Source organism: Phascolarctos cinereus, unplaced genomic scaffold (genome assembly GCF_003287225.1).
Source record: "Phascolarctos cinereus isolate Bilbo 61053 unplaced genomic scaffold, phaCin_HiC Scaffold_4;HRSCAF=312, whole genome shotgun sequence".
In the NCBI taxonomy this organism is placed as follows: Eukaryota; Metazoa; Chordata; class Mammalia; order Diprotodontia; family Phascolarctidae; genus Phascolarctos; species Phascolarctos cinereus.
Window position 1 is genome coordinate 297925810 of NW_027555847.1, and position 22595 is coordinate 297948404.

The window sequence follows — 22595 nt, forward strand, 5'->3', positions numbered from 1 at the left end:
TCAAGGAGGATGTGGGATTTTCCAGGAGGAGAAGCTCAAAGCTATTTTAATTGGATAAATCCACATGAGCCATAACCCTTAGAATAAAAAGATAGCACTTCCACCCAGATGGAGTCAGAGCTGGGGGATAAAAGGATGCCAACTCTGTGGAAGACCATGGAGAGCTTGGCACTTCCCCAGTACTCTCTCTACCAATGGGCAGAACCAGGGTGAGTGTAGAACTCTACAGTGATTTGTTCTTTTTGTCAAATGGGATCAGGATAGCAGCTAATAATACCACCTGGTTAAAACTGGTGATAACACAGAGAGAGAGAGAGTTTTTGTTTAGTCATTTTTCAGTCATGTCCCACTCTTTGTGACCCTGTTTGGGGTTTTCTTGGCAAAGATACTGGAGTAGTTTTCCATTTCCTTCTCCAGCTCATTTTACAGATGAGGAAACTGAGGCAAACAGGGGTAAGTGACCTGCCCAAGGTCACATAGCTAGTAAGTCTCTGAGGCCAGAGCTGAACTCAGGTCTTTCTGACTCCAGGCCCAGCACTCAATGCACTGTGCCACCTAGCTGCCGTGTGTGTGTGTGTGTGTGTGTGTGTGTGTGTGTGTGTGTGTGTGTATGCATATATATACTATATGGGTATATGTGTATATATATATATAGTGTTATAGAATAGTGTTAGTTTTATATCTATATATATGAACATATATATACATATTATATATAATATATATATAAATTAAAGAATTTTTATCAAGAAAACAAATTTATTTTCGTCTCCTATAAGGGTCAGAGAGCCAGTAAGGCATAAAGTGCTAGACATGAAATCAGGAAGACCTGATTTTAAATACCAGCTGTGTGGCAAGTGGCCACTTAAGCCACTCAGTGTTTCTATTTTCTCATCTATAAAATAGGGAAAATACTACCTTCCTCATAGTTTTGTGAGAACAGTGTTTTGCAAGCCTTAAAAAGCACCATATGAATATTACTTTAAGCATAAATTTATGCTAAATATGTGAACAGCAATATGGTATAATGGTTAGAGAGCTGGCCTTAGGGTCAGAACAACATAGGTACAAGGTACATGCCTCTGACATATACTGGCTGTGGGGCTCTAGACAAGTCACCTAATTTCTCAGTTCCCAAGATAGCTCTAAGTATAAGCTGCAGAGCAGTTGCTGATCTGAATTGGTAGAGGGAGTTTCTTCACTAAGAGCACACCAAGTAAATTACATCTATCTCCTCCCCAAAGTCAACAGTGTTATATTAAGTATAAGTATATAGGGTTGAACTCATTGAACATGCTCTTTCAGAGGGTTGGGTTGTGTTTTTCCCCCTGGAATTCCACTAAATTATATTGTCTTCTCATTTGGGGATATAGGGATGAACAAAAGTCCCTCCAAGCTCATAATAAGCTTGCAGTCAACTACAACTCTCCCACTCTTTCTCAAGTGAACTATTAACAGATGTCTACTGCCTTCCCCCATCACATACTTGTGAACTGGATTTGTTAAATCTAAGTAAAGGATTTCTCATGAATTCCTATTAGGTTTGATCTTGATATTTACCTACCCTCACCCCCCAGTATTAGAAACTGCCTAGATATTCTTGATTCTATCATCCAATATATTAGCCATTCTTCCTTTTTTGGTTTTTTGTTTTGTTTTGTTTTTGTTTGTTTGTTTCTTTGTTTGTCATTCACAAATCTGATAGCATACTTTTTTTTAACAGGCATGTGCTAGTAAATGTTTAATAAGCTCTCTGGGGAAAAAAATACACACAACACATTTTATGTTTAATCTGTACGGTCAACATTTTCTCCCATCACTTTCTTAATTCTAAACAATCAACAAAACAAAAAATTAAGTCCTGATTTGTAGAATTTTGCCTGAAAATATATCAAATCAGCTCCTGTGAACCAATTTAAGCTGGTACCAGCATACCCCTACCTTTATGTCTCCACAGATTCAACTCTATTTAGTTCAACAAACATTTATTACACTCCTACTATGTGTGAAGCAGGATGTTAAGTGCCAAGGAAGGAGGAAAAGAAAAAGAAAGAAAGAAAGAAAGAAAGAAAGAAAGAAAGAAAGAAAGAAAGAAAGAAAGAAAGAAAGAAAGAAAGAAGAAAGAGAGAAAGAAAGAAAGGAAGAAGGGAAGGAAGGAGGGAAGGAAGGAGGGGAGGAAAGAAGGAGGGAGGGAAGGAGGGAGGGAAGGAGGGAAGGAAGGAAGGAAGGAAGGAAGGAAGGAAGGAAGGAAGGAAGGAAGGAAGGAAGGAAGGAAGGAAGGAAGGAAGGAAGGAAGGAAGGAAGGAAGTTTCTGCCTGTAAGGAGCTTATATCATACAGAACCATAGACTCTCTGGGTTAGAAGGGACCTCAGAGGCCCCCTAGATCAATTGTACTGGAATCAGAATCCCCTTACAACATTACCCACACATAGTCACTCAATCTTTTCTTGAAGAACCCTAATGAAGGAAATCCAGCCTACTAGAACAATCCTTTCCATTGCTGGTTAACACTATGTGTTAGGAAGCTCTGCCATAACCCTTTGTCAACTCACAGCACATTTTCCAAAAACCCTAGACTTTTTAATCTGATGTACTACTGCCTAGCATACTTACTCCATCTTCTATTTATAAAACTGATTTTTGAACCCAGGTATAAGACTTTACATTAACATTATTAAATCTGTCTAGCATTCTAGCCAGTAAAGGTCTTTTTTTTAACTCTGATTCTATCATCCACTGTGTAAGCCAGTGGTATACTGGTAAATGTTAAAAACTGACTTTCTGGAAAAAAAAAAAAAAGTAAATGACATACTTTTAAGTTTAATCTACACTATTTTCATTTTATCCATTATTTTCTCAAGTCTGGACAATCAACAAAACAATGAATCAAGCCCTGATTTGTAGCATTTGCTAAATTTAACAATCTCAAGGGCTGGTATGAGACAGCTCCAGCACACCTTTGATGTTAACTATACTTCCTAGCTTTCCATAATATTTTACTTTGATAAGAATGCCCTTTATGACTTTATCCAAGTCACTGATAGAAATGTTAAGCAGCACAGCCAAGGAAAGATTGCTGGGGCACTAGAGACTTCCATGCAAGTTAACATCAATCTAGTAATGATCATTCTTTGGGTCTGACCATATATTCATAATGGTCCCATTGTCTAGCCTACATCTCTCCATATTTTCTACAATGATAGGATTAGGGAATTGGGCAAATGCTTTGCTAAAACCTACATCATCTAACTGATCTATCAGTCTAGATATACTGACCACTTTTTTATTGAAAATAGTTTAACAGGAAGACATTAAAGAAGGTATTCTGAATGTTTTAAGAACATAGGTTACTCTTCTAGGTATTCACTACCCTTTTTTTGTTGTTGTTTTGTGATTTTTTTTGGGGGGGGTTAGGTAATTGGGGTTAAGTGACTTGCCCAGGGCCACACAGCTAATAAGTGTCAAGTGTTTGGTCCGAGGCTGGATTTGAACTCAGGTCCTCCTGACTTCAGGGCCAGTGCTCTATCCACCGCACCACCTAATTACCCCTCACTACCCTTTTAATGTAAGGGTAGTATGTGCATGTAAATATATATACATATACATATACATATACATATATTTATATTCAACAGAAGATGGCAAAGGACAGAGCCCATTGTCACATAACTAGTTCATTGGTTCCATTGGGTTGCTATAGACTTATTAATCAATATTTTGGAGATATGGTTGTTCAACCAGTTGGTAATTTAACCTAAATGTACTGGCAAAAGAGAAAAAGCACTCAGCTTTGAATAGAGACCTGGGTTCTAGTTCAGGTCTATCATTAACTACATCTATAAACCTTTAGAAAGTTATTTTAACATGTCTAGGACTACATTTTCTCATCCAGAAAATGAAGGGGCTGTACTACATGATTTCTTAAATGTTTTCCATTTCAAAATTCTATAATTCTGCTCCAAATCACTAATTAGGAAAATACAAATGAAAACACCTGCTTGCCAGCTTCCTTGCTCCCTAGACCAAAGACCATGCCCTAGAAGACTTAATCCAAATAAAACTTCAAAAAAAAATTTTTTTGCTTCTACAGTCACAGAGCCCACTTGTCTCTCTTATCTAATAGGATATCATGAAAGATTTAAGGAAGGCCTTCCTCGATTAAAAAACAAAAGAACAAAGCTTGTATTTTCCCTGTGCAATATCTGCTGGTCTAATACAAACAAAATCAAAAAATAAAATCAGTTTAGTTTGGAATTTCTTGTTCTTAGTAAATCGATGATGCCTTCTACTGAATATGTCTTTTTTTTTTATAAGTGGTCACAAACCATCTTTTTAAGAATAAGTTCTGGGGCAGCAAGGTGGTGCAGTGGATAGAGCACCGGCCCTGAAGTCAGGAGTACCTGAGTTCAAATCTGGCCTCTGACCAAATACTTGACACTAACTAGCTGTGGGACCCTGGGCAAGTCACTTAAACCCAATTGCCTTTAAAAAAAAAAGTTCTAAAATATTTAAAGAATCAATTCCAGCCTTACCAGAATGTGGCTTCTAGCTTCACCGTTTTTCTTTGTTTTTTCACTAATTTTATGTTGTCGTCTCACCTTAACACTAGAACCAAAATCTAAGACTACTTCAAAGGGCCAATCTGCATTAGTTGACACAATGTATTTTTTCACCCATAAGGCAAAGAAAATAGAGATAGGATGAAAATTTTTACTTCAAAGTAAAATTATAATAAAATTTTTGAATCAACATAAATCTTCTAGTTTGAACACCAAAAGACAACATTTCCATATAAACAGGAAAACACAAAAAGAGGATTACATATGGTCTCTCCATTTTATACCACTTGACTTTCTTTGAAAGTATATAATAAATTTTGTGTGCTAATTTCAAAATTGTCCTGCTTGTCTGTGCTTCCTTCTTAACTTTCTTGTATTCTTCTGTGGTTATTGTCTAAGAAAAGAATTTTAGAATTCTTCATCCTAAAAGTTGAATTATTATGGGCAATCATGAGCTTAAAAGTATTATCCCTGTAGGTGACTTAGTAAAGCAGGAAAGATACAAATCATGGGAGCTGAGAAGGTTTATATATTGAAAGGACCTAGTCCAAGCATGAGGGCAGGGTTTGGAGCAGAAAACAAGACTGTGAATCAGGTGATGAACATCCTGAAAAAGGAAGAATGATTGAGGGGCTGATAGATAACTGTCAGCAGGATCTAAATGAAGTAACATACAAGTACAGAGTGGAGCTCGAAGGAGAAAAAGTTGCTGAGTGATGATGTCAGGGTGAGGGTGACAGTGACAGGAGAGAGCAGGAAGTATGTCTATTCTTCCTTTGGACGAAGTGTGATGTGAGGAGTGGGGTGAGAGAGGAAAAAAAAAAAACACTTCCAGTACTTTAGAGGGTGGTCCGGAATATAGTAAGGGCAGCTCCGTGGGGTAGTGGATAAAGGGCTGGGCCTGGATTCAGGGAGAGCTGAGTTCAAATGTAGCCTCACACACTTACCAGCTGTGTAACACTGCACAAGTCATTTATCCCCATTTGCCTCAGTTTCCTCAACTGTAAAGTGAACTGGAAAAGGAAATGGCAAATCATTCCAGTATCTTTGCCAAGAAAACTCCAAATGGGGTCACAAAGAGTCAGACATGACTGTTGTAACAGCAACAATATGGGATGCAGTATCTCCTAAAGGTACTCATTTTCTCTGTGTTCAAGAAGGCATAGTCAAGCCTATTTGAATCCCAATGGGCTTTATCATTTTCAGAGCTATATTTCAAGAAATCATGAGTGAAGACTACATGAGACAAAAGAGTTAATTGTCCCAGTTTTTTTTAATGATGGAATAAATAAGGAAGGAAAAAAAAATCTAGACCCCAAACCCCAAGACATGTTGCGAAGTATAAGTGATCGAAATTTATACTCCTTTGGACAGAAGGCCCACATGTAAGGGTGTGACAGAAGAAGGAAAGGGGGAAAAGAGGAGGAGGAAGAGGAAGAAGAGGAGGAGGAAAAAATAGCAGCATTGCCCAACTGGAACTGGCCTGTGGATCCCCCAGGGGCAGCTACCATTACTCACAGATTGTTGTGTGTCCTTCATTCTGGAAGAGGGCCAATGACATCAGGAGGGTGATGTCTTGACTTGCAAGTGAATTGGATTTAAGTGAGGCAGAACTGTGCAAAGTCATCAGCCTTACTCTCTCTCCCAGAATCATCAGAATCATGGTAAGACATAGGTCTGGATGACTGGAGATGGCCCAGGATGCAGTGGATAGAGCTGAAATGGATGGAGAAGAAGGAGCAAGGAGTGGTAGCTAGGGAAGAGAGTACTCACCCAAGGAATCTGTGAGTGAATCCACTCACAAGGATTCTGAAAGAAAGAGGAGTTTGCCAGACATGGAACATGAAGATTATGGCACCCTTCCTCATAACCAAAAGAAGCTCTAACTCAGGTCCTAGGCTCTGGGAGGGTTGATTTGCTCTCTGTTGTCATCTCTTCCAGCTCCAACTCCATTTTTTATTTGATCAGGGGAGAAGGCTCATATACTGGCCTGATCCAAGGTGTCAGGTGCTGATCTAAGTAGGAAATACTGTCAGCCACCTGCCTATTGTCAGCAACTGTACTTTTTATCATACAAAACACATCAAAACCCATGTTAAAGGTTCCTGTTTCTGCTTGGTTACTATTAACATGAGTGATATTTTGTTACCTATCCTTATAGAAGCTAACATGGCGATATCATTAGGCAATTTTCTTGGGACAAATGTACTAAATTAGTACCTGAACTAAATTAGTACATGTACAAATTTAGTACATGTACTAAATTGTGTCATAGTATTGAATCCCTCGCACAATATGCTGCACCCAGCAGGGTCCAGCGGAATGGTCTGGCAAATATTCAGGTGCTTTCTTGAATGAAAATCATCAGGCCATGGGATTAGGTAACAGCCTAGCATGCATCTGCCAGGTGCACTTGGGGCAGCCCTAGAGAAAAGGTCAGCCAATCAATCAAAAATAGAGCAGTTATATATGCCCTCAATTCCTGTGGAGGTGGGAATGGAAGGTCCTGCTCATCATTGGTTCTCTCTTAAGGTCCCCAGGTGTCTGATTCTATTTACAGAACAGTCATAGCAGAATCTGGTTTGGCCCAGGCTCCCTAGGCCTCTTCTAGATGAAATTTAAATCTGAAGCAGTATGCCCCCATGCCTGAATTTTTAGTTCTATTTGAAGTTCAACTCAATGCCACCTTCTACTTGAGATTTTTCCTGATCCCCTCCAACTGGTAGCGCTCCCCACTCCCCAAAAATTTACTTTCTGTAGATGTTGCATTTATTTATTTATCTGTATAAATGTTATTTCATAAGCTCCCTAAGGCAGAGGTTGTTTTCACTTTTGTCCTGCATTCCCCAATGCCTAAAGCTGATGGAATTGAACATAGATGAATCAGGCTTCCTGGTAGCAATCTCTGGACCAGACCTCTGGAAGCTTCTCTACATCCGTTGGAATTCCCTCTGAATTACTCTTCCCATGTCCTATAACAGTCTTGCTGTTCAATTATTTCCCTGACCTCACAGGGTCTGTGGGGGCTGTCTTGATAAAGACACTAGAGTAGTTTGCCATTCACTTCTCCAGGATGTCTCCACTTTACAGATGAAGAACTGAAGCAAATAAAGATTAAGTGACCTACCCAGGGTTACACAGCTAGTAAGTGTCTGAGACTGGATTTTAACACAGGTCTTCCTGATTCCAAGCCAGTACTCTCTATCCACTGCACCACCTAGCTGCCCCTTCTATAACAGCCTAAAGATGTTTATTTGTCTCCTTGGATGTTAAGTAAATAACCTGAACTACTCTATCTCCAAAAATCCAGTTCCCACGAAACATATTCATGTATTTTATCTTTTAAGTCTTTTTCATAAAGAATTTGGCCCCTTGCCCTAGACTCGACTTTTTGAGAGAATAGATCTCTTATTTGAAATGCCATGGGTTATTTACTTTGCTTCCATCATGGTGCCCAAGAATTCTAAACAGTTAATGCTCATGCTATTTTTTTTGTAAATTGTATCATATTTCAAGAGAAGTAGGGAAGTTTGCTACTTAAAGACAAACTCTGTTAGTAGACTGCATAATCGCCCCTTAATATATGTTTTGTAAATAGAGATTTTTCCCTTATTAGATTTTTCTCAAAGCGGACAATTAGTAGTTTTTCTGCTCCACACCACCCACGATGTCATCTGACTTTGCTCACAAGAGGATCATGACCACAACCACATTTGTATGTCAAAAAATGCCAGTTTGCAAAACAGTTAATACATTGTAACAACACTGTTCTAGTGATCAAAATGAACCAAACCCATGGCATTAATGCAACTAGCCATTCAAAAAATGGCTCATTTAGAAAAAAAGAAATCTGAAATATGGTTGATTCATAGGTCACATAAAGACAGTGCTTAATAAACAAGGTTCAGCACTGATTCCGCAATGATAACCTTGATTTCAACAGAAAACGTTTATTATTTATGCCCCCTAAAAACAGGTCAGAGTTTCCTCTTGGAAAAGCTATTTTCTTAGTTTCTAACGTGGAATGGGAGGGTGTACACAGGAAGGGAGGAACGAAAAGTTCTATTTTTTCAGAAGTATTGAAAAATATACATATTTTGTTAAATATGTATATATACATATGTGAATATATATATACATGTGTGTAAATAGATGTGTATATATGTACATGTGTGAATATGTGTATATATATGTGTATATATATGTGTATAACTATATACATGTATATAAATGGATATACATATTTAGAGCCTAAATTTTCAAATATAACTTCCTTTCAGAAAAAAGAATTATATCACTAAACTATCACTAAAAAAGAGGCAATCTCATTACAGAAGTTCTTGAAATGAGTAAAAATGAAAAAAAAAATTCTCTCTAGATAAAGTAAAACAAATATTAGTACCTAGTTCGTGTTACTTAGATGGCCTCTAATTCTTATATAAACCACTAAAAATAATTCTTTTTAAAAAAAATTAAATGCTTTTATTGCTATATTAGGAATTTATTCCCATTACTTAAAAATTCCTATCTAAAAGTCGTTCTTATACTTTCATATGAAATGCTAGTATTTGACCACCAGATGGCACCAACTCCCACTAAAAATCACCTTGCTCCTGGTTGCCTTTCAGTGAAAGACTAGACAAATTATTCAGCCCCAGAAAAATGCGTTGTTAGTCACTGAAATTAAGGACACACACTGTTGTTAATCATAGAAATTAAGACAGCAAGTAGCAGAGCCAGTCAATCAATAAACATGCTTTTCCAATCACCAATAGAGTGAAACAAGGCTATGTGCTTGCTCCCATGCTTTTTAGCATGATGTTTTCAACCATGTTGTCAAATGCTTTCAATGAGGCATCAAGGTCAGCTACCGCACTGATGAGAAATTCTTTATCTTGAAAAGCCTACATGCCAAGACCAAAGTGGAAGAAGTGTTAGTGCATGATTTCCTGTTTGCAGATGATTGTGCACTCAATGCAGCCTCTGAACCTGAGATGCAACAATGTATGGATCGATTCTCTGCTGCTTGTGCTAATTTTGGCTTTACAACTAACACCAAGAAAACACAGGTGGCTCCACCAGCCAGCACACTCCCCATATGTGGAGCCATCAGTTACAGCAAATGGAGAAGTGCTGAATGCCGTGGAAAAGTTCACTTACCTTGGCAGTCTACTTTCCAGGAATGTACACATTGACAATGAGGTTCACGCAAGCGTTGCCAGAGCTAGCTCAGTGTTTGGGAGGCTCCGAAGGAAAGTGTGAGAGAGAAGAGGTATTAGACTGACTATCAAACTAAGGGTCTAATGAGCCAATGTGCTGACCTCATTGTGTATGCATGTGAAACCTGGTCACCATACCAGCGCCATGCCCAGAAACTGAATTGCTTCCATTTGAATTGTCTTGGGAAGATTCTGAAGATTACCCGACAGGATGAGATACCAGTCACTGAGGTCCTTTCTTGAACTAAAATGACAAGCATTCAAACTCTACTTCAGAAAGTGCAACTCAGATGGACTGGGCACATTGTTCAAATGCAGAACATATGCTTGCCAAAAAGACTATTTCATGGAGAATTCACACAGGGCAAGTGCTCACATGGTGGTCAGGTCAAGGTCTCCCTTAAGAACTTCGGAATTGATTGTATGACTTGAGAGACACTGGCACAGTATTGGTCAGCATGGTGTGCCCTCATCAGAGAAGGTGCTGTGCTCTAATGAGCAAAGCAGAATTGAAATAGCTCAAAAGAAACTCGAGATGCACAAATTTAGAGAATCCACCCCAAATGGTCATTCACATGAACTATTTGTGCCTGACCTATGGTAGAACATTCTGAACTAATACATTTGTCTGATCAGCTATAGTCACACACACTGTAACTTGACTCTGGCATAGTGATGTCACTTTGGTCTTCTTGGAGAATGAAAGACAACAACCATTAAATAAAGACATTGCTTAATAAACAAGGATTCTGCCCCTACTATGTGACAGGCACTATGCTAAATGTTAGGGATTCCAAGAAAGGCAAAAAATAGAGCCCTCACTTTAAAAGAGCTCAGTCGTGGGAATATTTCATAAGATTTAGAGGCTAGTGCTATCATTATACAGTTTAGAAAACAGTCCCAGGGAAGTAAAGTCAATCAGTAGTTAACAGGCATTTATTAAGCTAAGTGCTCAGCTCTGGAGATAGAAAGAAAAGCAAAAACAGTCTCTTCCTTCAAAGAGCTCACATAGTAATGAATAGAGTGACTTGCCCATGAACACATGGGAAGTAAAAGAGCTGGAATCCGAACCTAGTGCTTTTTCCAATATTTCATTGAAACATGGACCTAGAGCTAAAAAATAAAAACAAAAACAAAAAAACCCTTCAAAAATAAATACAATTGAACCCTCCTATTTTATGGATGAATAAACTGAGACCCACAGTGATTTTGAGATTCCATTTCTGGAAGATAATTAAAAACCTATCACTACCATCAAGGGAACTGACATTAATTTAAAAATGAAGATATTTTTGTTTAATATGTTGTCCATATACAGAATGAATGTTTAAATGTGTACATGAAATAATTATAGGTAATTAGGCATGTAGTACATTTATGGGCAGAATATTATCCATAACTTCTCCCCCCTTGAGGTCATTCAATTCATATCTAGAATCCAGTCAAAATTCTAGTAGCTGTTGACTGAGGTCAGTAGGGGCAGCTAGATGGTGCAGTGGATAGGACACTGGGTCTGCAGCCAGGAAGATCTGAATTCAAATCCAGCTTCAGACACGTACTACCTGTGTGACCCTGGGCAAGTCACTTACCTCTGTTTACCTCAGTTTCCTCATTTGTAAAATGAACTAGAGAAGGAAAGAGCAAACTATTCCAGTATCTTTGCCAAGAAAACCTCAACTAGGGGCATGAAGAGTTGAACAAGACTGAAAAACAACTCAACAACAATTGTTTACAGACCTCCAGGATACTCCCCTTCTTTCTTCAATAAGTTTAGTGGCCTGGCTAACTGTCTTCCTCTCCTTTCCAATTCCTGACTTCATATTAGTGGACTTCAACATACAAATTGATACTCCCTCAAACACCATAACTTTCCAATTTCTCAACTTACTTATTTCCCATGACCTAAACCTCTACCACAACATACACACACACAGAGGTGGTTAAACCCTTGATCTTGCCACCATCCACAAATGCACCATTTCTATATTCACGGACTCTGAAATTCCCTTATCTTATCACCACTATTGCCATTCCACTTCTCCCTCAGCTTTGTATCACCAGACTTTATTTGTTGTCCACAAAGTGACTTCCGGTCCTTCAACCCTTCAAGTCTTTCCCAGACTATCACCCTTCACCAGCTACCCTTTCTTCTATTCCCCATCTTGAATCCTTGGTGAGCCTAATCAACTCTATACTGTCCTCTTTTCTTGAGTCCCTTGCTCCCCTTCCCCCCTCAAACTTTCTAACAACTCAATTCCTCCACCTACTCACTTTCCATGACCTACTCCTCCATCCCACCTAAACTACACAAAAACAGTCATATCCTTTATCTTTCCTTCTTCATGTTCAAGAATTCTAAAATCTTAAAAATAAAAAATAATAATAAAATAATAATAATAATAAAAAATAGGGGCAGCTAGGTGGCACAGTGGATAGAGCACTGGCCCTGAAGTCAGAAGGACCTGAGTTCAAATCCACCCTCAGGCCAAACACTTGACACTTACTAGCTGTGTGACCCTGGGCAAGTCACTTAACGCCAACTGCCTAAAAATAAAAAATAAAAATAAAAAAAATAAGAATTCCAAAATCCCCTTAGCCAGTCACAATTTATTGGGTTTTTTTCATCCTTCCCTCTGCTTTTCCTTACAAAACTCTATTTTTTTATCCATACCTTGACCTCTAATCCCTTCATTTTTTTTCCGAGGCCATCTCCCCTGCACTAACCACTCTCTCCTCTTTGGCCCATCTTGATCCCTTGCTGAATCAATTTAACCCTACATGTCATCTTCTTAAGTCCTTAGCCCCCTTATCATTTAATTGACTTTTCCCAGCCTAAGATAACTTCCATAATCTGCTGCATTTGCTCCTACACAAGTGCTACTCAATGAAGGTGGAAAAAAAACTCACAAAACCAGGCTGACTGGGTCCACTGTAAGTTTATGTTACATATTCTCACCCACATCTTCACAGCTACTAGGCAATCCTACTTTACTTCCCTTATCAATTCACTATCTTACGCTCCACAATGACTCTTCCAAACCTCTCCATCCTCTCTCAAGTCTCCTATGGCTTAGCCTGCCCCTCACCTTCTCAGCTGAGAACCTCGCCTCATATTTCACTGAAAAAATTAAGGCCATTCTCTGACAGCTCCCTCTTCTCCCTCCTCTTTATCTCATATCACTCAGATACCTTCTACCACTGTCTCTTCTTTTATTCCTGTTTCACATAATAAGGTAACCCTATGAACAAGTGATCCTATTCCATCCTGTCTTCTCTACAGATTGCCTCTTCTATCATCCTCATTCTTTTACTTTAGTCCCAAGCCCGTCTACTGGCTGTCTCCCTTCTTACAAACATGCCCATGTCTCCACCATCCTCAAAAAACACCCATTCCCCAATAGTTATTGTCCCATATTTCTCTTCACTTTTATGGCTAAACCTCTTGAGATGGCCATCTATACTAGGTGCTTCTACTTCTTTCCTCTCACTCTCTTCTTAACTCTCTGTAGTCTAGCTTCCAATCTCATCATGCAACCAAAACTGCTCTCTCCAAAGTTACTAATGGTTTCTTAATAGGCAAATCTAATGACTCTCCCCATTTCTCACCCTTCTTGACCTCTCTACAGTCTTTAACACTATCGTTCACCCTCTTCTCCTTGACACAATCAGCACACACAAATTTACAAAGATTGTGCTTCAGGGACCAGCTATGGCATTAGTGCCTCCCCACCACCCCAAAACATCCCACAAGTGATGGTAGAATTGATTCTGCCCAGCCAGATTAAAGAAAAGAGAGAGCAGTGTGAAAGCTTGAGCAGTGCAGAGGGCAGTGTCAAGCTGGGTAAAGGAGGATAAACTGTATCTGAAGGAAAGGGGACTAGACACCCAACTGGAGCTGGGTCATCTCCCAGGGTTCGTTCTTGGGCCATGCATCAGCTCTTCCAACAGGAGCAAGCTGAGAAGGCCAGTGTTGGGGAAAATAATTTCAGCAGTGGGAAGAGGACAGGACAAAGTATGAGAGGAGAAACTAGAAATATGGAACTAGGAATACAAAATAAGGACAAAAGTCTGGAAGGGAAAGCCTAATTAAAAACCTAGTCCCGGAGCAGGCAAGCCAGCAGGAAGACTCATAAAGACAGAAGGTAAAATGAGTAAGAATGCAAAGAAAGACCACAAAACATGGAAAATTATGGAAAATTAGCCAAATTTCCCGAATAAAAAAAAAATGCTGAAAATTACCCAGAAATCATGCAATAATAGCAAGACACTACAGGATGCTTTAAAAGAAAAATAAAATTTTAAATGAAAATATTAGAAATGAAATTGAGAAGTCAGAATTCTCAAAGAAGAATTTAAAAAGAAAAGCAACACATAATGGAGATCTCTCTAAAGGAGAGGTTCTGGGGGAAAAAATAGATTTAGCAAACAAAAAATAAAGAAGTGGCAAAAAAATTGACAGAAGAAAAGCAAAGCCTTAAAAGGACATGTGAATTCTAAATGTCCAAGTCAAATAACCTGGAAGACAGATGCAGAGATAATTTAAGGATTTCAGGCCTCCATGAAGAACAGATACTTCAAAGAACTTAAATAACACTGTAGCTAATATAAGTCAGCTGCCCAAATTCTGCATACAGATGTCAAAGTACTTTATCAATAGCATCCACAGAATATTGCTAGAAGACAAACAAAAAAAAAAACACACCCTTAAAAATTCCTAGGTGGTCAAATGTCACAATTTCAATAACAACAACAACAACAAAAAAAAAAACACCACCACAACAACAAATGTTACAAGTATCCAGGAGAAACCTTCAGTGATGAATGAATACCAATTTGAATAACTGGAGATTACTCCCGGTCATAAGAAATTTAAGAAGAGAATAAAACAGTATATTCCAAAAAACTGGGAAGCTTGAACTGTAGCCCACAGTAATATATACTGCTAAGCTGATAATCAACGGTGAGAAATCATGAATCGTCAATAAAAGAGAAACAATTGGGTCTTCAGTACACGTTCAATTTAAGCACAAGTAAGTGACATATCAGGTAATTTGAGGAGGGAACAAACCCTGACAAATGGTGATCAACAAAGAAAAACTTCATGGGAAAAGTGGCACCTGAGCTGAGACATGATGGAAGATAAGGATTCTGAGAAGCAGAAGTGCAGAGGGAGTGTGACTCAGGCTTGGGAGATGGCTTGTTCATTTATCCAGTAGGAGATGAAGTATTAAGTTGAGGAGCAGCTGATTTAATCTGAAACAAAGTTTGTTTGGTGGTGTTTTTTGGGGGGGGGATTTGGGATTTGGGAATAAAAAGAAGTAGAAGTAGAATAAAGAAATAAAGGAGTAGAAGACACTTTGCTTTACTTTCAATGAATTTACAATATCCTTTGGCACACTAAGTACCATACCAGTGTGGTATGCATATGTACAAAGAGATATGGTTGGGTAGGGTTAGTCAAAAAAGCCTCCCTTGAAGGAAACAATCCCTTAAACTGGACCAAGAAAGACATTTACAATTTAGATTGGCAGAGAGTAGGAGGGAAGATTTTTTAGACAAGAGAAACAACTTGAGCAGACATGTGAATAATAGCAATAATAATACAGTATTTTAAGGTTTACAAAGCACTTTAAAAACATTATCACAGTTCTATCCTCAAAACAATTCTGAAAGGGAGGTGCTATAATTATCCCTAATTTACATTTGAGGAAGCTAAGGCAGAAAGTCTAAGTAACCTGTCTAGGACAACAAGGCAAGTGTCTGAGGCTGATTTAGGAGCTCCAGTCTCCTGACTCTGGGTCCACAGCCTTTACCCACTGTGCCACCTAAATGAGCAGGATAATACACAATAAGTGGAAGGGTCTGGACGAAGCCAAAAAACTGTTCGGTGGTGAGCAATTTGGCTGGGAAAGGTAAATAAGATGGTGACAATTGAAGTTCATTATAAAACAAGTGGAACAATCTGGATTTGATCAGGCAATAAAAAGTCACTATAGGTTCTTGAACAGAAAAATAATCATTATGAAAATAGCAACTAAGAAAATTAATTTAGCAGCAGCAGTATCCAAAATGGATCAGAGTAAAGACAGGAAGGCAAGTCTATTGGCTAGGGAAATGGACAGATGCCATGGAGGAAGAATCAATAGGGCTTGTTATTTTGAAATTGTCTTTCTTACACTCATTTTGTTTTGTTTTGGAGGAATGTGCTTTGAATTTATGGTTTGCAGAATTCACATTTAATTTTCCCTATGTCTAGAATGTACTCTCTAAACAAGGAAAGTTATGTCACTGTGTCTGAACAAAAATATTCTGAAGTCTCCCATTGGCTAGAGACTATCTCCTAAACCTTGATCTCTTAGATTTGGCCTCTGGGGAATGCAGAAAAATGACCTTGTTTATGTCATTCTAATCTCTCATTTGTGTTTTTTATTTTACTATAAACCCCTCAAGAATGCTGCCATTTTTAATGATTAAATTCCATTCACTTTAACTATCTTTTTGGAGATTTGTTTTGCTTTTTAAAATCATTAGTTAATAATAAACATTCATTTGTAATGATTGTGTTTATAACAATAACAGATAATTATAAAATGGCTACAATGTTTAGGGTTGCTGGGAGGAAATCAAAGCTAAATAAATCATGATCCCAGATCGCAAAGAGATTACAGTGTAGCAGATAAGACTTCAACACTAAGCACTTAATTATCTACATAGGTATAAATCTATTAAGGAAAACACATCAGAATTAGATGTATTTCAGAGTATTTGAAAAAAGGGGCACATCTTTGGAATTTATTATCTTTTTCAGAATTCAAGCAATCTTGAACTCTATTCAAATTGCAATGCTTCCATTCTTAACCGGAAGAGTTATCTTAAATAAGCTATTTGACAAAGATTTAAAATTGTTTAAGATGTATTTACCATGTACCAATAGATTTTCAAAAGTTCCTTATGTACATTTCTAGGAGAATGAGAAGAGATAAAATTCAGTTGGCTTCCCTGCAATGCTAATTGTAAGTAAGTAATTGTAAGTATAATTCAGTGGTTCACAGATACTTTGATGGTGCTTTGATGTCATTGGTCTGGAGACACTCCCTACCAGCGCAGCTTACAACCTTATTGTATCTTCTAGTTGTTCAGTCTTTCAGTCCTGTCCAGCTCTTCACGATCCTGTTTGGGGTTTTCTTGGCAGAGATACTAGAGTATTTTACCATTTCCTTCTCCAGCTCATTTTACAGATGAGAAAACTGAGGCAAAGAGGGTGAAGCAACTTGCCCGGGGTCACAAGTCAGTGTCTGAAGCCACATCTGAACTCAGATCTTCCTGACTCCAGGCCCAGTACTCTGTCTATTGAGCCACCTAGCTGCCCATATCTTCTAGCAGTAGTCCACTCTTCTCCAAATCCTTTTAGAAATCCTCCAAGATGGATCTATTCAATGAATTGTGAAAAGCTTCTTTTGACTATGGAAATGTTTCCCTGGATAACCAATTCAACTGAACAAACAGTAAGCAGCTAATTAGGCAAAGCCTAATTAGGAAATAGGACAAAACCAAAACAAGTCCCTGCCTTCAAGGAGCTAACATTCTAGCTGGGGGGAGAAGGGAGAATAAAAGAAGTCAAAGCAATGTGAAATCAATTAAGGCGAAGAAGGTTAATAACTTGAGGAATAAGGAAGGCCTCATGTAGGAAGTGGGACCTGAGGAATGTTTTGACAAAAACTAAAGATTCTATGAGACCGAGGTGAGGAGTAAGTGCACTGGGGGAACTGTATAAAGACATAGAGGGGTGAGATGGGAATGTCATATATACAGAGGTTAATAAGCCACTGTGACTGGATAGAAATTACCTTTCAAACTTATTACTAATAACTAGCTCAATTATTTTTATGATTATATATATTCTTGATGACAGCTATGTGGTATAGTGGATAGATCCTGGGTCAGGAAACTCATGTTCAAATCCTTCCTTAGATACTTATTAGCTATATGAACACAAAGAAGTCAACAACTCTGGATTCTCAATTTCCTTGACTATAAAATTAGTGTAATAATCATAATCTACCTCTTAGTACTGTGAGAAACTTGCTTTGCAAACTTAAAAGCACTTTTCTCACAAAATGATAATATAATGTTATTTATGCCATTTCTTGGGCATAAATCATCACTGGTAATATATCTGGCCTACTTTGTTGATGCTGAAATCTCAACATGGTCATTACTCTCCTGAGATCATCATGTGCCATGATTTGAAGTCCTATAGCATTACCAGGAAAATACCACTGTTGAAATGATAGCTTCTGAAGAACAGAGAAGTTTGGGACCATTGAAAGTGCTATTCAATTTCCCAAATACAATCTAGGATTTTATTGTATTCAATTTTGGACCCAGTTCATTGACCTTTGAAGTTCTTATGCAAAACATATGTTTAGAAGAGCTGATTTTATGGACTAGCTATACATGTTATGCTTAATGGAATTTACATTCTTCATCTACTTTTTTTTTCCTATGTGGAAATTTCCCATTGCATGTCCATGACTCTCCCTGAAGACAACTTGTAATGTTCTAGGCCTTGATGTATAGTCATTGACAAATGGGAGATGTGGAAAACATCACCCTCCATCAGAATTACTCTTCCCTTTAGACTTTGCACAGAACATACTCCATAGCCCTGGCAAGAATCTTTGGCAAGATTCTCCCTCTTTTATGCCTCCCTTTAAGTTCACACTCAGGAGAATCACTGAAAAATTAGCTCTTATGGTAGCAACCATTGACAAATCTTGTTTGATCCAAAAAAACCAAGGAGTCTTCATATGACTCCTGACATTTTGATCTAGCAAGTTAAAAGCTTTTTTTTTCTCCTGGTAATTAAAAAAAAAAAATAAACATAGTAGCATCTGGTTTCCTTTAAATGCCCCAATCAACTGTGACTGAAGATGTGATCTTTTGTAGAAAATCATCTGTTTGAGCCTAGCTGTGGTCCCTTGTCATTTTTTTCATTAAAGATACCAAAAAATATATATGAATGGATCATTCATTCTTATAAAAATTTTAGAGTCTGAATCTAATTCGACAAGCATTTATTCAGCTCTTACTACATGTACGAGACTGCACTAGGCACTGGAGTTCCAAAGACAAAAATCAGTCATTGCCTTCAAGGAACGTACAGTCTAGTGGGAGGATCACTAAATATAAAGTCTATATGTACAAAGTAAAATACTTGTTATTTGGGTGTATGGAGAGGACTAACAAGTGGGGAACTCAAGAAGGGCTTCATGTAAGAGGTGGCCCCTGAGCTAAGACTTAGAAAAGACATTTAGGAGTCCCTGGGGCAGAGATAAGAAAGGAGAATCAATCAACAAATCAAGACTTTATTAAGTATCTCCTGTCAGTCAGAACACTGCCCACTCCACCACCCCCTACTTTCTTATCCCTCCATTCCTTCCATCCCCACCATTCCCACCAAGGTAGGCACTGGGGATAGAAATACAAAAGCAAAACAGTCATAGTCCTTAAGCAACTTCCATTTCATGCATTAGGGAAGCCAATTATAAAGACTTAGAGTGAAGAGATTTAATGCCATGGAGAGGAACTGCAAGTTGGCTAGAATATAGAATGCGTGAGGAAAAAGACATTTTATATGTCTTGAAACAGGCTGGAGCCTGATTCAGAAGGGCTTTAAATGCCAAACAAAAGAGTCTTTACAATTTATCCTAGGAACAACAAGGAGCTATTGAAATTCCTTGAGCTAGACAATGACAATGTCTGACCTAGTCTCAAGAAGGCCATCTGCATAGTTGTATGGAGAAGGGATTGAAGAGCAGAGAGAATGAAAGCAGAGAAATCAGTTTGGGAGACTACTGACTACTGCAAAAGTTCAGATAAGAGGTGATAAATACCTGAACTAGGGAGTAAACCATGTGAGAGAACAGGAATGAATATAATAGAGGTCAAATCAACAAGGCTTGATAATATGAGCTATTAGGTTGAAGCTGAAGAGCTGAGGATAATTCTAGTGCACAGTGGATGGTGGAAAGGAGGGTGGTACCTTCAATGCAAATGGGGAAGTCAAGTGGAAGATTAATGATTAAGATAATCAAATAAGTTTTGCCTTAGACATAATGAATTTGCTGTTGTTGACTTGTTTTTAGTTCTATAGGATTCTTTGTCACCCCATTCGGAGTTTTCTTGGAAAGATACTAGAGTGGTTTGCCATTTCCTTCTACAGCTCATTTTATAGATGAGGAAATTGAGGCAAACAAAGTGAAGTGACTTGCCCAGGGTCACATAGCTAGTAAGTATCTGAGGCTTGATTTGCACTCAGGTCTTCCTCACTTCAGAGCCTGTGCTCTATCCATGCACCACCAAGCCACCCATGATGAATTTGAGATGTCTATCAAACACCCAAGTGATGCTATCCAACAGGCAATTTGTGATTCAGGACTAGGGGTCAAGAGAGAAATTAGAGCTGCTTATGTAGATTTGAGGGTGATCTGCATCAAGGTGATGATTGAGCTCAGAGGAGCTCAGAGGAGAACACAAAGAGAGAGAAGAGGGCCTAGACCAAGGTGCGGAACCTGCTTCCTAGAAGGCCACAGTGGCCTTCCAGGTCCTTGAGTGCACCCTCTTGACTGAGTCCAAGTATTACAGAACAAATCCTTTTATTAAGGGGGCATGACACATTAGTCAACAAGGATTTATCAAGAGTCTACTACTCTTGCCAAGAGTAGTACTAAGGCTAGCAGTACAAATGCAAACAGAAAAAAATAGTCCCTGCCCTCAAAGAGCTTACATCTTGATGAGGGAGTGACAACACATAAAACAGAGCTTAGAGAGGAGTTTGAAGGTATCATGAAATGGAGACTTGTGGAGAAAACCCTATAGAGATAAGTCAGTAGTACAGCCTGGAAAGGAATGAAGACATGGGTAATCCTGCCAAGAAGACTGATGAATAGCAGTCTGATGAATAGGAAAAGAATATGGGGAGAGCAGTCTAGTAAAACTTCAAGGAGAAAAGAGTTATCTAAGGGGAAGGAAGAGTCCACAATATTGAAAGCTGAGTAGAGTCCAAGTAGGACTAAAAAAAAAGCCAAGGACTTAGCATTTAAGACGTGATAGTTTGGTTTTTATCAATTTCAGGAAAAAAACCATTTATACCAATACTTTCAAGTGTTTTTTAATAAAAATTAGCATTGTACTTCATCAAAAGCTTTTTCTGTGTCTACTGATATAATCATATATTTTTTTACTTTTATTATTGATATAATCAATTATGTTAATAGTTTTCCTTATGCTAAACCATCCCCGAATTTCTGGTGTGAACCCACTTGCTCATAATGTATAATCTTTGGAATATATTGTTGTAATTTTTTTGCTAGTATTTTATTTAGGATTTTTGCATCCATATTCATTAATGAAATTGGTCTATAATTTTCTTTCTCTGTTTTTAAAATTGATAAATTTTAAATTGGTAAAAAGAAGAATACCAGATAAAACACATTATTTGTAGTAGAAAAAAAAAAGCAGGGGTGGGAAACAAAGTACATTTCCATTGGTTAGGGAATGGCTAAATAAGTTTTTGCACATTCAAGCATAGCAGAATGTTGGACCCCAATGTCCACTGGCAGACAGAATTCCCTAATGTTTGTCTACCAGAGGATTCAGAGAACCAGGAGACCGTGACTGAAAGATTAGCTTTTCTCTCATCCTAAGGGAACAGGGCAGAGAAGTCTCAGGAGACCTGAGAGAATCTCACTGGGGCAACCTGTGGTCCCCAGGTTTAAGGTTACCACTACTGCCCATCTGCCACCACAAAAGCTGCCAACTGACCGGTAAGGGAGCAAATGCCAAAGGTTATCACCAAGTTTGCAGAAGCCACATGAGTTGGCTTCCAAGTGGCTGGAGTCATTCCTGCTGCTGAGAACAGACCTGGGGAATCTACATTTACTCATCCTTTTGCTTCACAAACAAACAGAGAAAGAGACAGAAACAGACAGAGAAATCAGCTTATTTCCCAATCCCTTTTTCTTATGAGATCGACTGCTTTCTATTTTGAAGTTTTAATGAAAGAAAGCTATTAATCATTGAACTGCTGATCTCTGTGTGTCCTTGTACAAATGCTATCAGAGGAACAAGTAAACAATGGATTGAGAGCTAGGCCTTGAATCAGTAAGACCTGAGTTCAAATATGGCCTCAGATACTTATTAGTTTCATGACTCTGGGCAAATCATTTATTCTTTATATGCCTCAGTTTTCTCAACTGTAAAATGAGGATAATAATGGTACCTACCTCCCAGGATTATTGTGATTAAGTGAGATATTTGTACAGTGCTTAGCACAGTGTCTAGCCTATAGTTGGTGCTCAATATCTGCTTCCTTCCTTTTTTCCTAAAGTATCCAGGTGGAACAAAGATAGAGTTTATTACTCCTGGAACCATTCCTGGCACAATGGGGGCTCAGAGCTATATAGAAGAAATATATCTATATATTTTTTTTCTTTTTAAAATTTATTCATTTATTTTTTACAAGCACTAATTACCTCTGCTTTCCATTGCCTTTTCTCATTTGAAAATTTTTTAAAAAGAAAAAGCATCATAACAAATATTCATAGTCCAGTAAAACAAACGTTGGTGATGTCCAAAAACACATACCTCATTCTAAATTTTAAGATCATGACCTCTCTGACAGAAGATGGACTATGTATTTCACTTTCAGTCCTCTGGGCTCAGGAAACAACCCAAGGCCAATTTCAAGATTCAAGATTCAAGAGGCAACACCCCCCCCAACTCCTGACCCAAAGATGAATGCCCATATCAATT

General features: G+C 38.2%; 1 long non-coding RNA gene across 1 annotated transcript in view; it reads left to right on the forward strand.

Annotated features, from left to right (window-relative positions):
* Nucleotides 1-22595, forward strand: part of LOC110223085 (uncharacterized) — a 44677-nt gene that overhangs the window by 17375 nt on the left and 4707 nt on the right. The window contains exon 2 of the long non-coding RNA XR_013486105.1: nt 16745-16792. This is a non-coding gene — a long non-coding RNA (uncharacterized LOC110223085). The remainder of the gene's footprint in view (nt 1-16744; nt 16793-22595) is intronic.